The following is a 17,559-nucleotide window of genomic DNA, read 5'->3' as shown; positions in this document are numbered from 1 at the left end:
ATTTATTCTCGGACCTAAGGATAGACTCAAATGCGTATAACTCAATTAACTTTTCAGTGAATAACCCACTTTAATAAAACAACTGAGTCGATTTAATCTATCAGGTAATAACATTTCAGAATAATCCCTTCTTCTTATTGTCAAGACAACTCAGACATACAATTTATCACAATTCTCTCAGAATACGAATCAATGAACCTTAAAAATTGCATCAACTTAAACGAAACATAACATCCCGTTTTAACTTGTTGGCATTAATCAAGATTACCTGAGGAATAAAAACCAATATACAAGTTTGAGCTCAATCTTCCACCATCTACTCCTTTGTCGATGTTAACCATTTCACGGAAGTTAGAAAGGGATTATATATAATAAAGGTATTTCAATTATTAACATCGAAGCTTTGACCTGTAACACCCCCAACCCATATCCCTCGCTGGAACCGGGTTACAGAATATTACCGGAGATTATAGATCAAACAGACAGAAATCTCAAACATTTTATATCATCAAAGCAAGTAATCAAGCATCGTTTTAATCCAAATTATAAACTCTCAAAAATAGATCTTATAACTTCATTTACAATCAAACCATAAAATAACTAATATTTAGACACTCTAGGTACATGCCGACACAAAGAAATAAACATCACCATATTTGAGTTCGGGATCGTTGTTGGATGCTGAATCAGAGATCAAATTTAGGAACTTAACCTGCGCACGAAAAACAAAACCGTACGCTGAGTAAAAACTCAGTGGTATTTCTATAATCCAAATATTTAAAAATAAAACAATAAAATATGTATAATAAAATGTCAAGCACAATTGAACATTTAATACCATACAATACTCAATTATCATCACTTGCTATATATAATACCTTTCCACATTCAATTCATGAGTATATAACTCGTGTATTCCATGTATTTACAACATATTTCACATTCTATTTTTAGTTTACTATCTCATATTCTTATTCTTAGTCCAAAGTAGATTTTATAGAACACACCGGATATACGGAACAAATACAGAGGTGCATTATTATGCAATAATGAACAGAGAGCAGTAAAGTACTATACAGAGAGCACATATGTGCTAAACAGAGAGCACTGACGTGCTAGTAATCAGATAGCACCAACGTGCTAATAATCAGAGAGCACCAACGTGCTAATAATTAGAGAGCACGCTAAAGTTCCTTAATAGCATGCCACTAATATCCCGGTAGTTCTAAATTCCATCTACTTGGGCATTAAGGCTGAATTTTATACATATAAAAAATAATTCAATTATCATATTTGCACAATTTCACATTTACACATATATATTCATAATATATATTCCACTTTAATTCAACCAATATAATTTCATCACATATCAAGACAATCCATTTCCATTGTAAAAAAAAACAATAATTCTCACATCAATCACTTACCATAACATTTAATCAAAATACAACAATTAATAATTAGATTCGGATTATAGAAATACAAACCAGGAATTCCGAGCTATTCTTCGTCGACTATATTTTTCCCCTTTTTAGTCGAGAATTTCGGTACGACGCTAGCTACAGAATTAAAACAATTAAAAAATCATCAATACAACACCATTCAATCTCACATTAAATATTTCAATTTTTACTCAATATTTTCCTAAATTTCAATTTAGTCCCTAAACCGAGACTAACTTTTATTCTCAAAACTAATTTCATATTTTTATTCCATTCCCACTTTAAACTAATTTAACTCTCTAATTTCACCATAAATCCCTAATTTTGAAATTCTCCCAATTTAGTTCCTATTAATTCCAAACTTATGTTTTATTTTACAAATCAACCCTTTACTAACTTCTAACTTAAAATTCAATCAATTTAACCCCTAATTCGTCAATTAATTCAACATAACTCATGTCTAAAAATCAACTATCTTTCAAAATTTCAACATAAATCATGAAATATTTTGTTCTAGAACTCCAAAAACTCAAAAATTACAAGAAAAGTGATTAAATTGACTTACCAAATTAACTTTGAACCCTGAAACCCTAAATTTTCCGTTTTCTTTTTCTTTCTTTCTTTCTCCCCTGTTTCTTCTCTGTTTTCGTTTTTCAATTCTGTTTCAATTCTCTTTTTCTATCTTTTATTTCTTTTATTTAATATAATATAATATAATATAATATAATATAATATAATATAATATAATATAATATAATATATAACTTAACTTTTAAATAATATTATTATAATAATATATTTTAACTTTAGATTTTTTTAAAAAAAATCTACTTATGCCTCCTCAACTTTAGAAAAGGCGTAATTGTCTATTTGGTCCTTTTAACTTTTCTTTAATCTTTAATTAAACTTTTATCTCTATTGCAATTTAACTCTTTTTAATCAATTAACCATCGAAACGTTAAAATTTCTTAACGAAACTTTAATACTACCCTAATGACACTTCGTAAATATTTATAATAATATTTACGGCTTAGTTTATAATATCGAGGTCTCGATACCTCGTTTTCGACCCAATTTACCTAATAATTTCTTTTAAATCACAAAATTCACTAATTCAAAAATATTTCTAAAATCACGCTTAACTTATAATTATTAATTAATAAATTTTTCTAACTTTTTCATCGGATTTAGTGATCTCAAATCATTGTTCTGACACTACTGAAAATTGGGCTGTTACAAGTCTTCCCCCTTAAAAAAAATTTCGTCCTCGAAATTTCTCACATGATACAAGCTATTAAGTCAAATCTTTCTTCCACATTTTTAATCGAAGTCCATAAAAATTAATCATAACTCATATTATATCCGAACTCATATCAGAACTCATTTTAGAACTTGATACTATGTCTGAACTTAACTGAGTAGCTCTGATGTTCTCCTGTCATCACTTTTTCACTAGTAGTATAACTACCAAGAAATTTCCAGTAATCGTCTATCAAAACATAATTGAGAAACCCGAATTATCAAACTCTGACTGATGTTTTTGACGTGGTTGCATCTGTAACTTTCAACTGATATTTGTTTCCCTTTTTCCATGAAAGCGTCAAGTAATATCAGTTTACACAACTACAATAACTTCAACAATCGAGATGACTTTAAACCATAATAACATTTCCCGATTAGAACTGACCTGATAGATATATTTCTGTATCAAGTCTTCTAGAATCTAAATTTCTCATTCTGACTGTCCGTCTATTTACCCATGAATGCACAAAATTTATTCCCGAACCTAAAAATAGAGTCAAATGCATAACAACCAGTTGCCTACGGATTATCTTTCATCCTTTATTATAGTAGAGCCATCTCCTGCAATCTATGAACCTGGACCTGAACCATCTTATCTAATACCTTCGAACGAAGACCTTGGAAACCCATCTAGCCAGAAGAAAGTAGATAATTTAAACCCATTATGGAAACCCAGAATGTACTGATTCCATCCCTAATTATAACTCAATTAACTTTTCAATGAATAACCCACTCTGATTAGAACAACTGAGTCGATTTTATCTATCAGATAATAACATTTCAGAATAATCCATTCTTCTTGTTGTCAAAACAATCCAGATATACCATATATCATAACCCTCTCGGAATATCAACTGAAAATTACCACAAACTGCATTAACTCAAACGAATTATGACATCCCATTATTGACTTGTTGACATAATTCAGGATTACCTGAGAAGTGAAAACCAAAATACAAGTTTAAGCTCAACCTTCCACCATCTACTCTTTTGCTGATGTCATCCCTTTCACGAAAACTGGAAAGGAATTATATATAGTAAAGCTATTTCAATTATAATCATCGAAGCTTTGAACTATACTGAAGTCACAACCATTAGATAGATTAAAAACCATAGTGCTATAATAGGACCGACGTTCCAACCGTATAGATGGAACAATACCTCAACATCAATAGTGCACTCCAAAATAGATGAAGAAAACCGAAAGTAGTCCCAATAACAACCAGTACAGTAATACAACTTCTATAATCTGAGATCCATATCACTGTGCTCCCATGATTGATCCAGAATTTATAATAGTAATAAATATAATTACCTCCGACCAATAAATACCTTTTACAGACGAACCATGACTAATAAATAAGATTACACCATAGGAATAATAAGAAAATCGAGATAATGAAATCCAAGATGTGAAGCTATACTTAATTTCCGAGATTAGAAACCACATTGAATGATAAAGAGATCAATGATATCCTAAAGAAAATCGAAAGAAGAATATCACCCGTACGCACTAGAAATAGTTGTGATAAAGACAATGTAAATTGCATATAGGTGATTCAGAGCATCAACCAGTAGAAATATAAAATAGCTTCATATGAGTCTTATCATCAAGTCTTCTATTGAACATAATGGATTAGAAAACCAATGAAAGATAGAGGAATCCCGATCATAGATCAACCAGACTGATAATAATTCCGTCTAACATTATGATTAGCCAACCTTGCTATATGATAAAAATCACATCTAAATATGAATGATTACATATACCTCTGAGGATAAAAGAACATATAAAATACCCAGAAGAGATCATTGTAAGATACCCGACTATAACAACTGCATTCAGATATGTTTGCAATTTTCAACACTATCCCACTGACTACCAAAGTCTACAATAATATTACATTATCCCAATCACTAAAGAAATCAATTCGGAAGAAATTTCGATTAACCTTTTTTTTAAATTCCACACCTGAATAAATCGATTACTCATGAATAACTTCTTTCTTAATAGCGACATTGCGCATCCCGAATAATCTTTAAAAAAAATTTGATATCTTTTCTAGAACTCTCTTTACTTGTTATCCCATCCTCAGCTCTGACTGCACTATTATTCATTCAATTATTGAACTCCTCAATTTCAAACTTGTAAACTTAATGAATATAAATCTTGTAAATTCCATTGTATAGGTGAGGGGGTGAAGGTCATAAAGCCTCAAAATTTGACTCTCAGATATAGACACGTATAACATAACACTTATCATCAACATAATCATCATAATCATTTAACATTTTCAATTATAAAATAGAAACAAACAAATATATCAGCATCAAATCCCGACTCGATACGGCTCAATTATGGCATGTACCTTTAAACTCAGACCTGAACTCGATTTAGTTTGAGAATCGACTAAACGTGCAAAGCTCTGATACCACTAAATGTAACACCCCCAACTCGTATCCCTCACTGGAACCGGGTTACGGAGCATTACCGGAGATTACATATCAAACAGACAAAAATCTCAAACATTTTATATCATCAAAACAAGTCATCAAGCATCGTTTTAATCCAAATTATAAACTCTCAAAAATAGATCTTATAACTTTATTTACAATCAAACCATAAAATAAGTAATATTTAGACACTCTAGGTACATGTCGACACAAAGAAATAAACATCACCATATTTGAGTTCAGGATCATTGTTGGATGCTAAATCAGGGATCAAACTTAACTATTTAACTTGCGCACGGAAAACAAAACCGTACGCTGAGTAAAAACTCAGTGGTATTTCTATGATCCGAATATTTAAAAATAAAACAATAAAATATGTATAATAAAATGTCAAGCACAATTGAACATTTAAAACCATACGATACTCAATTATCATCACTTGCTATATATAATAGCTTTCCACATTCAATTCATGACTATATAACTCGTGTATTCCATGTATTTACAACATATTTCACATTCTATTTTCAGTTTACTATATCAAATTCTTATTTTTAGCCCAAAGTAGATTTTATAGAACACACTGGATATACGGAACAAATACAGAGGTGCATTAGTATGCACTAATGAACAGAGAGCACTAAAGTGCTATACAGAGAGCACAGATGCTCTAAACAGAGAGCACTGACGTACTAGTAATCAGAGAGCACCAACGTGCTAATAATCAGAGAGCACGCTAAAGTTCCTTAATGGCATGCCACTAATATCCTAGTAGTTCTAAATTCCATCTACTTGGGCATTAAGGCTGAATTTTATATATATTAAAAATAATTCAATTATCATATTTGCACAATTTCACATTTACACATATATATTCATAATATATATTCCACTTTAATTCAACCAATATAATTTCATCACATATCAAGACAATCCATTTCAATTGTAAAGTAAAACAATAATTCTCACCCTAATCACTTACCATAACATGTAATCAAAATACAACAATTAATAATTAGATTCGGATTATAGAAATACAAACTAGGAATTCCAAGCTATTCTTCGTCGACTATATTTTTTCCCTTTTTAGTAGAGAATTCCGGTACGACGCTAGGTACGGAATTAAAACAATTAAAAAATCATCAATACAACACCATTCAATCTGACATTAAATATTTCATTTTTTACTCAATATTTGCTTAAATTTCAATTTAGTCCATAAATCGAGACTAACTTTTATTCTCAAAACTAATTTCATATTTTCATTCCATTCCCACTTTAAACTAATTTAACTCTCTAATTTCACCATAAATCCCTAATTTTGAAATTCTCTCAATTTAGTCCCTATTAATTCAAAACTTATGTTTTATTTTACAAATCAACCCTTTACTAACTTCTAACTTAAAATTCAATCAATTTAACCCCTAATTCGTCAATTAATTCAACATAACTCATGTCTAAAAATCAACTATCTTTCAAAATTTCAACATAAATCATGAAATATTTTGTTCTAGAACTCCAAAAACTCAAAAATTACAAGAAAAGGGATTAAATTGACTTAGCAAATTAACTTTGAACATTGAAACCCCAAATTTTCCTTTTTCTTTTTCTTTCTTTCTTTCTCCCGTGTTTCTTCTCTGTTTTCTTTTTTCAATTCTGTTTCAATTCTCTTTTTCTATCTTTTATTTCTTTTATTTAATATAATATAATATAATATAATATAATATAATATAATATATAACTTAACTTTTAAATAATATTATTATAATAATATATTTTAACTTTAGATTTTTTTAAAAAAAATCTACTTATGCCGCCTCAACTTTAGAAAAAGGCGCAATTGCCTATTTAGTCCTTTTAACTTTTCTTTAATCTTTAATTAAAGTTTTATCTCTATTGTAATGTAATCCTTTTTAATCAATTAACCATCGAAACATTAAGATTTCTTAACGAAACTTTAATACTACCTTAATGACATTCCGTAAATATTTATAAAAATATTTACGGCTCAGTTTATAATATCGAGGTCTCGATACCTCGTTTTCGACCCAATTTACCAACAATTTCTTTTAAATCACAAAATTCACTAATTCAAAAATGTTTCAAAAATCACGCTTAACTTATAATTATTAATTAATAAATTTTTCTAACTTTTTCATCGAATTTAGTGATCTCAAATCACTATTCTGACACTATTGAAAATTGGGCTGTTGCATGAACTATACCGAAGCCACAACCATTAGATAGATTAAAAACCATAGTGCTATAATAGGACCAACGTTTCAACTATATAGATAGAAAAATACCTCAACATCAATAGTGCACTCCAAAATAAAAGAGCAAAACTGAAAGTAGTCCCAATAACAACCAGTGCAGTAATACAACTTCTATAATCTAAGATCCATATCACCGAGCTCCCATGATCAAACCAGGATTTATAACAGTAACAAATATAATTACCTCCGGCGAATAAATATCTTTTACAGATGAACCATGTTTAATAAATTAAACAATAAGAATGATAAGAAAACCGAGATAATGAAATCCAAAATGTGAAGCTATACTAAATTTTCGAGAATAAAAATCACATTGAATGGTAAAGAGATCGATGATATCCCAGAGAAAGTCCAGAAGAAGAATATCGCTCATACGCACTAGAAACAGTTGCGATAGAGACAATGTAAATTTCTTATATGTAATTCAGAGCATCAACCAGTAGAAATAGAAAATAGCATCATATGGGTCTTAAAATCAAGTCTTCTATCAAGCATGATGGATTAGAAAACCAAAGAAAGATAGAGCAATGCCGATTATGAATCAACTAGACTAACAATAATTCCGTCTAACATTATGATTAGGTAACGTTATCTTACGATAAGAATCACCTCTAAAAATGAACAGTTACATATATCTCTGAGAATAAAAGAACATATAGAATACCCAGAATAGATCACTATAAGATACTCAACTATAACAGTTGCATTCAGATATCTTTGCAATTTCAACACTATCCCACTGACTACTACAGTCATCAATGATCTCATATTATCCCAATCACTAAAGAAATCAATTCAGAAGAAATTTTGATTAACCCGTTCTTTAAATATCTTACCTGAATAAGTCGATTACTCGTGAATAACTTCTTCCTTATAGTGACATTGCATATCCCGAATAATCTTCAGAAAAATCTGATATCTCTTTTAGACACTATTTACTTGCTAACCCATCCTCGGCTTTGACCGTGTTGTTATTCATTCAGCTATTGAACTCTTCAGTTTCACATTTGTAAGCTTAATGAATATAAATCTTGTAAATTTCGTTGTATAAGACTGTACAGGTGAGAGGGTGAAGGTCGTAAAGCCTCAAAATTTGACTCTCATATATACACACACGTATAACATAACATTTATCATCAACATAATCATTACAATCATTCGAAAATTTAAACTATAAAACAATATATATACCAACATCCAAATCCCGGCTCAATTCAACTCATTTATGGCATGTACCTTTAGACTCAATTCTGAGCTCGATTTAGTCCAAAAATTGGCTAAACCTGCAAAGCTCTGATACCGCTAAATGTACACCCCCAACCCGTATCCCTCGCCGGAGCCGGGTTACGGAGCATTACTGGAGTTTACAGATCAAATAGACAGAAATTTAAAACATTTCATATCATCAAAACAAGTCATCAAAGCATCATTTTAATTCAAATTATAAACATATCAAATCCAAATCAATTTTGCCTAGTTCATGAGCACTTAAACATAGAATAAAATTCACATACACCTATCTAGATTTAGTACAATTTACCATGCCATAATATAGCTTTAAAAACAAACACATATTTATATGTATAAAACCAACCAAAATTAAACTTATAACCTAATGTACAATCAAACCAAAAAATAACTATTATTTATACACCCTAGGTACATGCCGACACAAAGGATAAATATCACCATATTTGAGTTCGGGATCACTGTTGGATGCTGAATCGACAATCAAAAGTTAAGTACCTAACCTGCGCACGGGAAACAAAACCGTACGCTAAGCATAAACTTAGTGGTATTTCTATAATCTGAATATTTAAAGATAAGAAATTACAAATATACAATTGAAAGATAAACACATATTAATAATTAATTATTACAACAACCATATTATATTTCATTTGTTACACAAATATCTCAGTTCTCATACTTGCTATATAAATAGCTTATCACAATTTATTTCACATTTCATTGTAAAATTGCAATATCCATTCCATGGTCATTTCATGAGTATATAACTCATATGTTCCATATATTTGCAACATATTTCACATTCTATTTTCAATTCACTATTTCACTTCCATTTCCCATACCATACCATAACATACCATTTCAATATCAATTATAAAACTTTATTATTCATTTACTCCTATTAACACGACTCGAACTCGGACGGATACACGGATCCAACCAAAACACACCAGTTTGGTACCCAGTACCTCATCGGATAATTCGAAGTAATAAGTTGACACCAGTGTCTCATCAGCTAAACCGAAGTAAATTGGCACCCAGTGTCTCATCGAATTAATTCTAAGTAATATATTGACACCTAGTGTCTCATTGACTCAAAGTCGAAGAAATCCCTGAACTGTTCCAATCCTATGACATGACATCTGTATCCGACTCAGCTCGGTACAATTAATAGGGTTTCAATTCACTTTTCAAATACAACCTATATTCATTGCAATTCAAATAATCAATATATTCAATATATATATACCAATTCAATCAATATTAATTCAATAAATTCATCATATACTAAATCCATCCATTTCAATTGAAAAACACAATAATTCTCACCACAACACTTATCATATATATTAAATTGAATTATAACAATTAACAACTAAATTCGGATTATAGAAATACAAACCAAAAATTTCGAGCTATTCCACGTCAACTTTATCTTTCCCCTTCTTAGTCGAGGATTCCGGTACGACGTTAGCTACAGAATTAAAACAATTAAAATTCAACAATACAACTCAATTTCATATTGCATATTTAATTTTTACTCAACATTTGTCAAAATTCCAATTTAGTCCCAAAATCGAGACTAATTTTATTTCTTCACAATCAATTCTATATTTTCATTCAATTTCCACTTTAAACTAGATTTAACTCTCTAATTTCACTTAAATCCCTAAATTTTGAATTTTTCACAATTTAGTCCCTATTACTTAAAATTTACAATTTATTCTACAATTCAATCCTTTTTCACTTCTAACTTAAAAATATATCAATTTAATACGTAATACTAAAATTATTCAACATTAACAACATTTAAAAACTCAATAATTTCTAAAATTTTGACATGGGTTGGGTAGTATTTAATATCAGGATTCCAAAAACATAAAAATTATAAGAAAAAAGATTAAATTGACTAACTAATTAAATTTGGAACTTTTGAAACCCTAAGGCCCTTCGTTTGTTTCTTTCTCCCTTTTCTTTCTTTATTTTATCAGTATAATATAATATAATATAATATATACTTAATAATTAAGATATAATATTATTATATTATAATATATAATTTAACTTTAAATTTTATAAATATCTTCATCCTTATGCCACCTCATTTAATGCCAATGGCATAATTGCTTATTTAGTCCCTTAAATTTTTCTTTAATCTATAATTCAACTTTCACCCTATATGCAATTTAGTCCTTATACCTATTTACTCTTAATTTATGCAAATTCACCTAACCAAAACCTAATTAACTACAAAACAGCTTCATAAATATTTTTAATAAATATTTATGAGTCTAATTTACGGGAACAGAGTCCTGAGAATGCACTTTTTAATTTGATCCTTTTTTATTAATTAACCATCGAAACGTTAAAATTTCTTAACGAAACTTTAATACCACCTTAATGACACTCCATAAATGTTTATAAAAATATTTACGACTCAGTTTATAAAAATAAGGTCCCGATACCTCATTTTCTAAAACCACTTGAACTTAATAAATCACTTATATAACATAAATTATCAAATAAAAAACCTTTTTAAAAATCACATTTGACTCATAAATATTAAATAATAATATTTACGAACTTACTCATAGGATTTGGTGGCCCCGAAACTACTATTTTTAACACCACTAAAAAATAGGCTGTTACAAAACATTTTGGCTCACAATTTGCCTAGCATATGCTGTCTCACGCTTTGGAGATAAGGCAGCTAGGGAAAAGCATGTTTCCTTGACAATGAGGTTATTAACAAAGAACACGTCTCCTTCAGTATAGAATTGATGCATTTGGCTCAGTTCGTCGTCATGTACCCGTACTATAGACCCCCTTCATATAATTGCATCCATTGTTCGAACGGTATGTTGGCGAGGTATGCACATCAAAGTTGTTGATGGAGTGTAAGTTCTCTAAGATTTCATAGAAACGATGTTGGACGATCCCGTATCCTATCGAGAAAAGTATACCCATGAATGCAAACAATAAACCCTTAAATGGTATAGCGTGATTGTGGAAATAATGGTAACTACATACCATGTCAATGACTTGATCTCGCTCACTTTTTGAAGGCTATTTTTAGTGGTAGTTAGAGCCGACATGTCACATAGAGTAGCTAAGGTGAGTGCGACCATCAAACCTACCATATCGTTCAATAGATGCCAAGATTGTTGGAACCTTGTCGGAGATAACACATATGTGAGGCTAGGGGCAAACATGACAACCCAATCAACTAAGGAAGAAATCCTAATCTTCTGCCTTTTCTCTCGGAGTTATTGCAAACGCTATCGAAAAAATCTTCCGATTACCATCTTGGGCAACGTCCATCAACAACTAATGCTCATACCCCCCGTACTGTAACACCCCAAAATAGGGCCTAGGAGTTTTAGGTGAAATTTAGGAATTTTAGCCTTAGAGTGTTCAGAATTTTGTAACATGGTATATCGGTAATGTTTTCTATTATGATTTTTAGAAAATTAAATCAATTTTTAAAAATAATATTGAAAATACTTTCAATTTTAAAATAACGATTGTTTTGTAAAAAGGTTCAAATTAGGAGTAGTTATAAAGTAATTAAACTAAAGTTTTAAAATACCCTATTTTCCCCATCCATTTATATTAAAGTCATGTTAACTTCTTCTTTGTTTTGAGTTGTCATCCCTTGCTATTCAAAAGTTCCTCTCATGCAATTTAGATTCCCAAACTTTATTCCTTTGATTTTTATCATCACCCAAGCATTAAAACTGTATAAAACTTCAAGAAAAACACCCAAAACACCATAGAGTTTGACATCTCCCAAGCTTGTGGATTTTCTGGGTTTTCAACCAAAAGCTTGTTTTCCTTTCACCAAAGGTAACAAAAAATTTTCCTATTTTTTTAAAATGATATATGTTCTTTTAAATGGAATTTTTAGCCATTAAATCGCATGTTTCAAATAAAAGCCAAAAATTGGGTCGTTAATGGAAGATTTTGGGGTTTTGAATAAAAACATGGTTCAAAGTGTTTTCAATTAGTTTTGACATGATTAGAAGGTTTCTAAAATTACTTGAAAGTTTCATTAAAGATTTCCAACATTTTAATAAGTTTTCATGAAGAATGCCTATTGTACGTCGAAAATTTTTGATACTATGAATTGAGTATCTTTCTGAAGTTTAAAGGTTAAGAGTTAGCCATAGGTAAAAAATTAGATTAATGGAATTTTTTTCACGCAAAAAGATTAAGTATAGATTAAGATATTTGAATTTTAGGTTTTTTATGTTGAAGGTTTCGGTCAAAAGCGAACCTAGCGTAGGCTTGTGTTTTTGAATTTTTTTTATGTGAGCCTATGGCTAAATGTTGATTGTGTTGTTGTGTGATTTAATTTGTTGAAGCGTTGGAATTTATAGGACCTTCTACAAGTAGAGATAAAGGCAAGAAAAAGCTAGTTTGAGCTTTCGACTTTTCGACGAAAGCGTAATTGATGAGTGTTTAGATTAGCTGCTTGTAGACACGATTCAATGCGTTATTTAGGAATTTGGTTGTAGCCTAAACCCCTACTCTAAAATTTCTAGTGTAAGCTTCCTTGTACTCATGTTTATCTTATGAAATTTGTGTTTGTGCTATTATTAAAATGTGAACTGAAATGAGATGCTATATATATGTTTTACGTACATGATTATTGTTGTGGAAGAGTATATGTAAGAATGTTAGTTATGCTAAGTGACAGTTATATTATTGTGCAAAGGATGCAAATGTGTTGCGATAGTAAATGGAAATCGGTAAGTAATATGTGTGTTTAAATACGGATATTTTTGCCTTGTGGTACTTGAGACCATTGAATATAGTTGGCATGTCATAGGATTGTGAGTACTCACCTATATGTATATGTGATTTGGGCGTTGAGGCCCTAGGACATGTTTGGAGAGATAAAAGAATATGAGCTAAGCTTCATGCAACAGGACATGTTTGGTGTGTTGGAGAGTGTTAGCTTAATGCTTTACTTATGGGACATGTTTGACTTTATGAGTCTATGTGGTGTGCTGGAGATCCGTGTATCCGATGAGTGGTAATAGTGCCCACTTTTACGTTTCATAGCTCAAGTTCCAAATTATCTCAAACTATCAATGAAGATGAATATGTGTGTGTTGTGATATGTGCTTATATGATATGTGACTATTATGGAAATTTTCTATAATTATGTTTGTATGTATTGTGATGTATTTATGAATTTGTATGCAATGACTTAGTAAATAAATTGTTAAACATGAGTGTGTAAGTGGAATATGTCGACAAAGTTATGATTGTTCTAATTTTTTCATGTGTGTATTCTACTAACGCTTGATGACATGTTTGCATGGTAGTTGTTTTAGGCATTCACTTGGCTGGTTGACCTCACCCACTCCTTTTAAACCTTTGTAGAGTAGTTAAGTGTTGGTGTGAGCGGTGTGGTTTCGAGGGGTGATCCAAGTAAGTTCATTTTCGTTTTTCCATAGATGTTATGGTTAGTTGTTTATATTTTGGGAATAAGGCAATGTGGTAAACTTTTATTAGTATTTTCCATGATGTTTTTAGATGCTTGCATAGTCTATTCGTTCTTATGATTATGAAATTTTTTTCGTAATATGTTGATTATTGCTTGGACCTAATTTTGATGTTTGAAATTGTTGATATGGACGATTTGATGTTTATTCGGTATAGTAGTGGATGCATGATGAATAGATTAGGTGTTGGAATGGTTAGCAAGTTTATATGTGTTGTATTTTTTTGAGGTCTGAAAAAGAGGTATCGATATTTGTGTGTTAAAAATGGTACCTCTATGATTTTGAAATGTGCAAGAAGCCAAAATCATAAATTGGTATTGATACCATATCATGAGTATCGATATTCAGGGTAAAATTACTGATAATTTTCGTAGGTGCCAATAATTTCGATTTTTTATTTTTGGGTGAGAAACAAAATGTTGTTTTGGTAACAATTTTCCATTCGGTATCGATACTGAATGAAGGAAATATTGATACCAAGGTGCCAATATCAGTACCTACGTACTTGGTTGGAAATTTTTCCTAAGTGGCCCTTATGTATGTACAAATGTTATCATATGATGCTTAAGGTATTTTAGCAAGACTTAATGATAATCAGAAGCATGTTTCACTTAAAACTCAAGAATATACTAAAATGGATGACGTTTCTTCTAGAATGAGCTTTTAAATGTTGTGAATGACATGAGACAGTGGTGTGGCATCCTGCTATTCAGGCTCGACGATCGGGTCAGATATAGGGTGTTACATGTACAGCCAAAAGCAATCAATTTGCACCAAAGTCTTGTAGTGCCGAAAAGCTTCCTTTTTTTATCAAATAACCAAAAAAGTTGATGGAATACTCTTTTCCCAGGGACCAGACGATCATCGAAGTATGTTAGGTGCGTTTCTAGATTAGTTATGGAACCTGGTACGTGTCGATCCAGTTGCTAACACCATTGTTATAAATCATTGTACGACCTGTCCCAGCCAGTAATACAATGGAAAGTGAGCTCATCCAGCTGGACAAGTTTTGTCTAACATTTTCAAAAAGCCTGAATACAACTACCTGACCCTTGCAATGCTTTTGCAGATTTTCAGCACGTATAAGTGATATTCAATAAAAATGTTAGTCTTGCAACGAATTCTCCACCAAACTATTTTTTCCTCTCCAATTGGATCCTTCCTTCGTGCCTATAAAAAAGGCCTCCCCCTCCATACTCCGTCATCCCAAAAACATTATCTCTCCCAACTCTATCCTTCCACTTTAAAATATTTCTCTCTTCATTTTCTTCCTCACTTCATTGTTAGAAAATTTTGTCACTAATATATTTTTCAGTTTAAGGTATTCTTTAGTCATCAGTGATATGATATCACTCCACCAATGTAAACATTTCATATATCTTACCAAGATGAGACCCTTACCTCTGAAACTTATCCCGTAGAAGTCAAGATCCAAGGTTATTTTACTTTATACAATCACGAGTGGAAGTCTACGCAGAGGTCTCAATCGAAGGCCGTTATACAGTCATAGATCGGAGTATAACGAGGGAGCTAGTTGACGATCGTTATGCGACCACAAGCTCAAACTTTTCAGATACCCAAAAATGTTTTCTTATAAATACCATACAGAAGTTTGAGAGCATAATCATAGGGAAAAACTATGGGGTTTCCCGCTGTAACCAGTATAATTTTTTTCTACATTTCCACGCAGCCAGTATCTTTAACCTTCCTTATTATCCAAAGGTCGGCACGTCATAGATGTGGGAGGACTCTTAAGTGGGGAGCGATTTTTACGGTGCAATAAAGGTGATGCTATTTTCGGGGTGACAACGATTTTTATTATTAAACAACCCATTAATAACTACAACTGCTATCGTGCTGACCCGAGTTTAACCTCTACTATGTTGAAACATCCACTCTTCGCCTATGAGCCCTCTTGTGTCCACCTCGGTGTCAGCCTTCGGATAAGAATGAAAGGTTAAAAATATTAGTTTCTTGGAAATAAAGAAAAAATACATTGATTACATTGGAAAGCCCTCTGTTTTCCCTATGATTATGACCTCAATCTTATGTATGGTATATATAAGGCATCATTTGTGGGTATCCAAAATACTTGAACTCATGACCGAATAATGATCGTCAATAGGCCCCCTGTTATACTCGGACTCGTGATCGTATCACATCCATCAACTGGGACCTCCACTTAGTATTCGACCTGTGACTATATCAAGTACTGTCACCCTGAAACCTGACTTCCATAGGATGGGTTTTTGAGGTAGTGGTCCTATCCTGACATGACATATGAATTGTAGGTGTTCTGAGGAGCATTATCGCATCCTTGGCCCCTCAAATCTACGTATAAACTTTTGCGATTTAAACCCTAAAACCCTAACCCTAATAAAAATAAAAAATCATAACCCTAGAAGAGAGAATGTGAAAGCGCGTTCATCCAAAAACAATTTATTTCCTTAAATTTAAAAAAAATGGTCTAAAAGGCCAAATAAAAGAACACTTGACATATAAGACTAATTTAGCCAACTTGAATAGACTTGCTCATGGGTCGAGCTAATCGACCTAGCCCAAAGGTTCGCCTGAAAAGTGAGAGGGTTTGGGAAAAAATATAGGCCGCAAAAGTGGGTTTGGGCAAAAAAAATAAAGACAATTTAAAAAATAGGTCGGACCTCGAGTAAGGCTTTTTTGGCCCGAGTCTGGCCCGACCCGAGTGAATATGCAAAAAAAACCTATTGTTTTTCTGAAAGTTGGGTTAAAAATTAAATGAACTAAACCTAAGGTTAATTAAAACTAAAAGGGTGGACGTTAAAGGCCTAAGAATTTGGAACGAATTATTGAATTGGTTTATACAGTTCAATAAACAAGCTTAAAAATAGGTGGACCACTTGTCAAGGCTTTTTGTGATCGTAATTCAATTGAACCAAGTATTTCTCTCATTAGGAGAATGCAACATATTTTATCACAAGAAGAAAGGTGGTTCATATGACATATTCCTAGAGAAAATAATCAGGTAGCAGACACTTCAGCTAAAATGGCATTTGCAAACGAGGAAGATTTATGCTTATATGAAACCCTGCCTTTGGAAGTTTGGGAATTCTTAGAAGAGGATATTGCTAAGGGTGTCCTTTTCCCTGGTTCTATTTTGTAATCTTTTGTTTTCTCTTTAGACTATTTGTTCACCAAAAAAAAAAAGGTGGACCACTCTCAAACTGAAAAATGATTGTACTTTTTGGTGACAATTTCTGTGATTAGGTCACACCTTTTGTTGTTACTATGATAATTCTAAATTGACACTAAATAAACAAAAGAACTCTAGAAATTATTTTA

Source organism: Gossypium hirsutum, chromosome D06 (assembly GCF_007990345.1).
Source record: "Gossypium hirsutum isolate 1008001.06 chromosome D06, Gossypium_hirsutum_v2.1, whole genome shotgun sequence".
NCBI classification, from domain to species: Eukaryota; Viridiplantae; Streptophyta; class Magnoliopsida; order Malvales; family Malvaceae; genus Gossypium; species Gossypium hirsutum.
Note: the sequence above shows the minus strand (reverse complement) of the source record.